General features: G+C 54.4%; 1 long non-coding RNA gene across 2 annotated transcripts in view; it reads right to left on the reverse strand.

The window, feature by feature from the left end:
• The window catches only part of LOC113210302 (uncharacterized), a 178,243-nt gene that overhangs the window by 40,741 nt on the left and 131,301 nt on the right, over window positions 1-6,201 (reverse strand). For both annotated transcript variants that reach the window (XR_008011567.1, XR_008011568.1), the window contains exon 4: window positions 1,290-1,512. This is a non-coding gene — a long non-coding RNA (uncharacterized LOC113210302). The remainder of the gene's footprint in view (window positions 1-1,289; window positions 1,513-6,201) is intronic.

Genomic DNA, 6,201 nt, shown 5'->3' on the forward strand with positions numbered 1-6,201 from the left:
GCAGCAGCAGCAGCAGCCTCCAGCCACTCGGCGCCCGGGCGGGGGGCTCCTGTTGACAAGCTCCTTCGCAGTGTATCGGGGATGTGGCGGTGGCGCCCGGTTTGCAGGCGGCATCACACCATCCATCTCCGTGACAGCGGCGGGGGCCGGGCCGGGGGAGCAGCAGCAGGGCCTCCATAAAACAAGGAATGCGCACATATTCGCGCGCGCAATAATTGTTGTTACTCGCACGCGTAATGTAGAAATTGCACGCCGAGACAACCATCACAGGCACATGCTATTTCAACACACACACACACACATGGGGGGAAGAGACGACAACCCGCTATGATTCAAGTGAGGCGCGCGAGTTCTTGAAACATTACAGTGCAGCGCATAAGATCTAGATTTCCCGGCTGGGAAAGTAAACTACATTTTTGTTTCCCTCTTTGTTTTCTCTCCCCATATAGAGTGAGGCAAACAAAAGTACATCGACAAGCGCTTTTATGGATTTGGTAAGTGTGGCGGAGGGCTGTATCGCTGCAGAACAATAATGATTGGCGTTGGCGTGGTGGAAGCGCGGCGTGGAAACCACTAACCCACCCACAGGCTGCACTCAGCTGCACGCAACGGACAGAGGCCCTCCAGTCCGAATCAGTGCACCCCATCTGTTGTTCACATGGCGTGATGGCGTGAAAGTCGCGCCCAAAAGCCCGCGCTCTCAGAACTTCATAAATATATGAAAAAAAAACATGTCATATTGACGGAGCCCACACGAGCCCACACCTACACATTTTTTCGAAACAAAATTAGAATTCTATCGTAATTTAAGACAATAAAAGAAATATAATCTTTGTCTGATCACTTGGATTTTGCCAGGGTGAGAAACAATCCTGCGGGCGGGCACACCACTATCACAAAACTATGAAATGAATATAGCTGAATGACAACTCTGGAAACCCAAGTGTGTACTTGAATGCAGAATCTCCTGCATACCTACATGTATGCAGGAGATAGTGTGTACTTGGCAAGTATGTAGGAGATAGTGTGTACCTCCTGCATACTTGACCAAGTACACACTATCTCCTGCATACTTGCCAAGTACACACTATCTCCTGCATACATGTAGGTATGCAGGAGATTCTGCATTCAAGTACACACTTGGGTTTCCAGAGAAAATATCATCGACATGTATCGTGAGAGTTTAGAAATTTATTGCCATCATCGTTGAAGCTTAGGGGCTATACCGTACGTATGTAAGCTGCAAAGCGAGCGCTCACCAGGTGACCGGAAACCCTGTCGTGACTTACCCCCGCGAGTTTTATCCCTTTTCTTGGCTCCTCCGAGGCTGTTGTGGGTGGGGTGGGGGTTGCCCTGCGGGGCTGCCACACACCTGGACCGGACGGCGCGTCGTTGCGTGCCGCACGCTCGTATGGAAATGCACTCTCGAGATTTGGGACGCGCAGCTCCTTTCAATCTCACTCCGGGAGCTGGACAATTAGGGCGGCCGAGGAGGAGGCGCCCTTCCGCACTCTGCAAATCATATTTTAACGATTCAGAAAAAAAAAAAGATTGGAAGAAAGACAAACCTTCTTGCACATTTTAAAACACAACACAACGTAAGATTGAGTTAAAATTGGGACAAAAGGGGCCGTGAAAATATTGGAATTCAGAATCCAAGCAGGTTTAGGTGATTAAGTCAGCGGACCCCCAAAACAGGACCACATTAGGTCAGCCACCTGCTGGACACGAGGTGGAAATCTCTTGCGGATAAAAGTGTACGAGTTAGTACGTTTAGTACACTTTAGTACATTTTTCATCATTTATGCGAAATTATGTTATAACGGCACTATTACGCTTGATCTCTGCCATTAGTACGCGTTATTACGCTGTTAGTGCGAGTTAGTACGTCTTTAGTACAGGCCTGGGTGTACGAGATAGTACGCAAGTGAAGTGGTTTCCCCTTCGGCTGGACACCCTTCTGGTCCACTTACTAGGAAACTCCATGGTTGTAGTGAGACACTTATGCCATGCTGTCAACCCGGTAGACCAAAAGTTGACCAGTAGAAAGCTGACCTAAGTCATCCACCTGGGTTTATTTGCAGCGTACTTGAAACCAATAATGATAATTCCGGATAATTCTTATAACTGCGCGGCGCAAAGAAAAAGAGCGACAAGAAAGTTCGACAAGCTCTGTGGGTGTGCGACACGCATGCTCGGCAGGCAATAACCCGGGCGGGGTGGGTGCTCGGCGCGCGGGCTAAGGTAACCTGAAGGTCCCTGAAGGTACCCTGAAGGTACCCTGAAGGTACCCGCCGCGCCGCCCGCCGCGTCGGACGTGAGCCTCCCGCTGCTGCACACAGCGTAAAGCGCGCGGCGGCGGCGTGTCGTGCAAGTTTTTCGTGTCTGCGGTTTCCATTTGGCTCGGCTTTGCTCGGCTCGGGGTGACGGCGCGACGTGACCAACGCCGGGCGCGGCGCGGCGCGGCTCGGCGTCCCTAAGACGTAAATGCACGGCCCTGGGACCTCTAATGGCGTACACATTAAAACACTTGGTTGCTATCCCTCCCTACCTAAACCACACACGGCAGGAATCAAATGAATGTTTTGCTGCCTCGGTGGGCCGCTGCCGCCGCCGCCGCGCTCGCATAGCAAGCGCTCGCAGCGGCGGCAGCAGCGCTCCCTACTGGTCAGATTGAATCGCTCGCCTCGCTCCTCCTTGTCCCTCCCGTCCAGCGGCCCGGGCTGGCCAAGAAACGGAACTTGTTTCGCAGCCAGCTCCGCTCCGTGTCGCTCCGTCTCGCTCCCTCCGACGCGACGCCCGCGGCGGGTGTGACAAGGACGGCCGCTAATTACGGATAACGGGGAGCGGCGCGGCGTGGCGCGGCGAGGTGGTGTTGCTAGACGCGATTTGGATTCCACTTGGTCCGCATTCGTCCTCCAGGGGGGAGGGGGGGACGTCGTCAGATGACCGTCCTCAGCGTCCATTTGCCTGTGAGTTAAGGGGTTGGCGGCCGGGCCGCGTCGCCCTACTCTCTCTCTCTCTCTCTCTCTCTCTCTCTCCTCTCTCTCCTCTCTCTAGCTCCCTCCAGCACTCTGACGCACGTCCATCGCCGATAAACAAAGCGTAACTCAACGCCTGTCCAGTTACGGCCCGACCGCTAGGAAAGAGATAAACCCAAAGATGAAGAATTTTCCTATTTTTTAAAAAAGAAAATTGTCACGCTGATTGAATGTAGCTGTGGTAGGCGGGCATAATTTTCTTGTCTTGGCGCGCTACACCTACCACAGTAGCTAGTAAGCTACACAGTTGCGGGTGTGTGACTCGCCGCGGGTGCGCGCGGCCAGCGGAGCAGCGGCAGCAGCACTCTCCATCGCCAGCCTCGAGTGAAACCACAAGCCGAGCTCCATTCCCGTGGCCCGCGAAGCCCCGCGGAGCTGCCGTGCGGCGCGAGTCACGTTTGGGCTCGCCCCCGGCCTGGCCGGCACGGCCCCGGGCGGCCGGCGCGCACGCAGGATGCGCACAGGGCAAACACACAGGCTGCGCACGGGAGCGAGGGAGGGTGACGCTACCACTTCATAGTCAGTCACGCCGTCACCGTCATCTCGAAGAGACAAGCGATATGCGTGGTCGTAAGAATCGCACGTGTGGTGTATATTCTCATCGTAATATTTTACAGCCCAAACCTTGCGGTTTAAGACTATGGCAATATTAAGATCACGTCAAACTTGTACCGCTTTATGGAAAAGATTTTTATGGACAACATGTTTCATTTAGTGCTGTGCGTCGCGTCGTCGCCGCCTCCCGCAGCGCCGGTGGGGCCGGCGGGCGAAGGCGCGCGGCGGGGCCGATTTCACCAGATTGGTGTTTGCAGGCGTGTGAACGTGAACACGGCATCGGTCCCCACAGCCAGTGCCATCGCCTTGAATTTCTCTTTGTTTCGCCCTGCTGGGCTGGCTTTATGATTACCTTTACGATGTGCTGCCCCCGGGGCCCGGCCCCCGGCCCGGGGCTGCCAGTGTGTCTCGCCGGCTCCCGTGGCCGTTGGCTTCCAGCTGCGGGGGCTCCCAGCCACCGCGGCGGCGGCCCCCAGCCGGACGTCCAGGAGCTCCGCCAGCTCCGCGTGTCTGGTGGCTACAAGCCCCAAACGACACCCGCGGAGAGGCTGCGAGGTGTCTCCCATACCGGCTCACGGGAGCTCCGACTCCGTCGATTATTAATCGCATCCAATTTATTACATGTGGGTGTTTCACGGACACGGCAGGGGGAGCCCCATCTCTCTCACAGCACCCCCCCCTCCTCCCCCTTTTCCTTTCCACTCCTCCATTAACAGACATTTCATGACCGTCACAGCATCAAACAAAAAATAAATAAAAGGGTCGATTACATCTGGAGGGTAAGTAATAGTGCAGTCGCCTGAGCATGGCGGGCTGTCGTCGTCGCTCTCCGGCTGTCCTCAGGGCGAGAGAATGGTTTTGCCGTGCCGCACGGGGCCGCGCCTGGCCCAGATCGACCCCGCGGCACGTACCGGACCAATCACAGACTGGGCCCGGCCCGGGCCAGCAGCAGGTGCGCTCGCGAGGAATATGAAAAAATAAAATAACAACGAGCTGCTTCGTCGTGTAACGACACCAAGATTGAGGTGCACAATTCTTTTTCTTTCATATTTCTCCTCTTCGTCTTTTTCGTTTGACTGACAGCATCGAGAAAAAGAGCGAGTGAGCGAATAAGGAAGAGAGGGATGGGGGAGGGGAGGCAGGGCAACAGAAAGAGAAAGAGAGAGAGAGAGAGAGAGGGGGGGGGGGGGGGGGGGAAAAGGAGGAAGGAGAAAGAGAAAAGGGGGGGGAGGGGAGAGAGAGAGGGGGGGGGGGGGGGGTCACAGGCTCCCCGCTGTCCTAGGCCCGACCAACCGGCAGGCTCGGCCGGTGCGCCCTGCGCCCCTCTGGCCCTCGTCCGCCACTCGTCGCAACCGACGAATTTCGGATCACAACGTCAGGTTAGTAAACACCTCAATAAACACGGCGTCTTTACGGCAGCGCGCCACCCTTCAATTTACGACAAAAAAAAAGAAAGGAGAAAAAAATGGCGGGAGACAGTCGTCAGTCATACACACACGAGCTGCTTTCTCTTATCAACCTATCTAGGGTCGGAGGGTGCGGGAGGCAGATCCAAACGTTCGAGTGACACCCATTTCTAATCGACGGGAAGAGCGAGGTGGACATGGAGGTCCTCCAGGAGGCTTTTCATTTTTCTCATTCCTCTATGTGGGTTCTACCGCAGGTTCCACCAAGTGACACAAAATCGGCCGTTTGTCGCACTATTGATTTCGCGTCTTGTGTCGAAATTTAACTTGTCAAAAACGACGGCATTGACTTTGGTATGAAATTAATGAAAGTGAAATCAGGATAATAAATTTCCAGTCGGAGAGACAAAATTCTGAATGAATGCAGCGTACTTCTTCATTTTACTAGGACGACCATCCAACAAGCATACAAACATCTAAATCAAGACGCCGTGCACGACGCGTCCGCTAGGGAATAGCGATAAATAATATGTTTACCTAAATCCACGTGTCCGAGGGGGCCCAATGTAAGGATAGCGACCCTCCAGTGGCCATTCCAATCGGAATATAATTACTCTGGGTTTTGGGCCCTAACCGTTACGCGTGCGCATGTGACGGGGGCCAGTGGCGCGCAGGGCCTCTACACGGCTGCATGTCAAATTTATTGGCTGCGAACAATGGCAGGGGGCTCATGCACGCGGCCAAGAAAGAGGGGACAATGCAAGAAATATTACTTGACATTTTCTCCTCTTTTGTGCCGACCGTTTATTTATTCGTGCGTTGGAGAGAGAGAAAGGGCGAGAGAGGAAATGTGGCATCAGAATGACGCATGACGCATCAGAATGGAAAAGCGGACAAACACTTCTTTTCACTCCCGCGGTATGAAATAACCAAAATCAGGGGCAGCAAGGCAGGGAAGGCCGGGGTAAGGCGCGCGTGCGCGCGGGATGCCGTCCGTACCGTTTTGCCGTTTCCAGTCATTTTCCTTTTTCAGACGTTATACTGCAGCTGCTGCGGGGGCACGGCCCACCGCACGGGGGCCTGAGTGTTAGTGTGTGTGTGTGTGTGTGTGTGTGTGTGTACAGGGCCTCACGACAATTTGTTTGTAAAATATTGATGTAGATCGCCTCAGATCCTAATGTACAGCAGGGCCGTATGAG

This window comes from Frankliniella occidentalis, unplaced genomic scaffold (genome assembly GCF_000697945.3).
Source record: "Frankliniella occidentalis isolate FOCC.00 unplaced genomic scaffold, Focc_3.1 Scaffold149, whole genome shotgun sequence".
In the NCBI taxonomy this organism is placed as follows: Eukaryota; Metazoa; Arthropoda; class Insecta; order Thysanoptera; family Thripidae; genus Frankliniella; species Frankliniella occidentalis.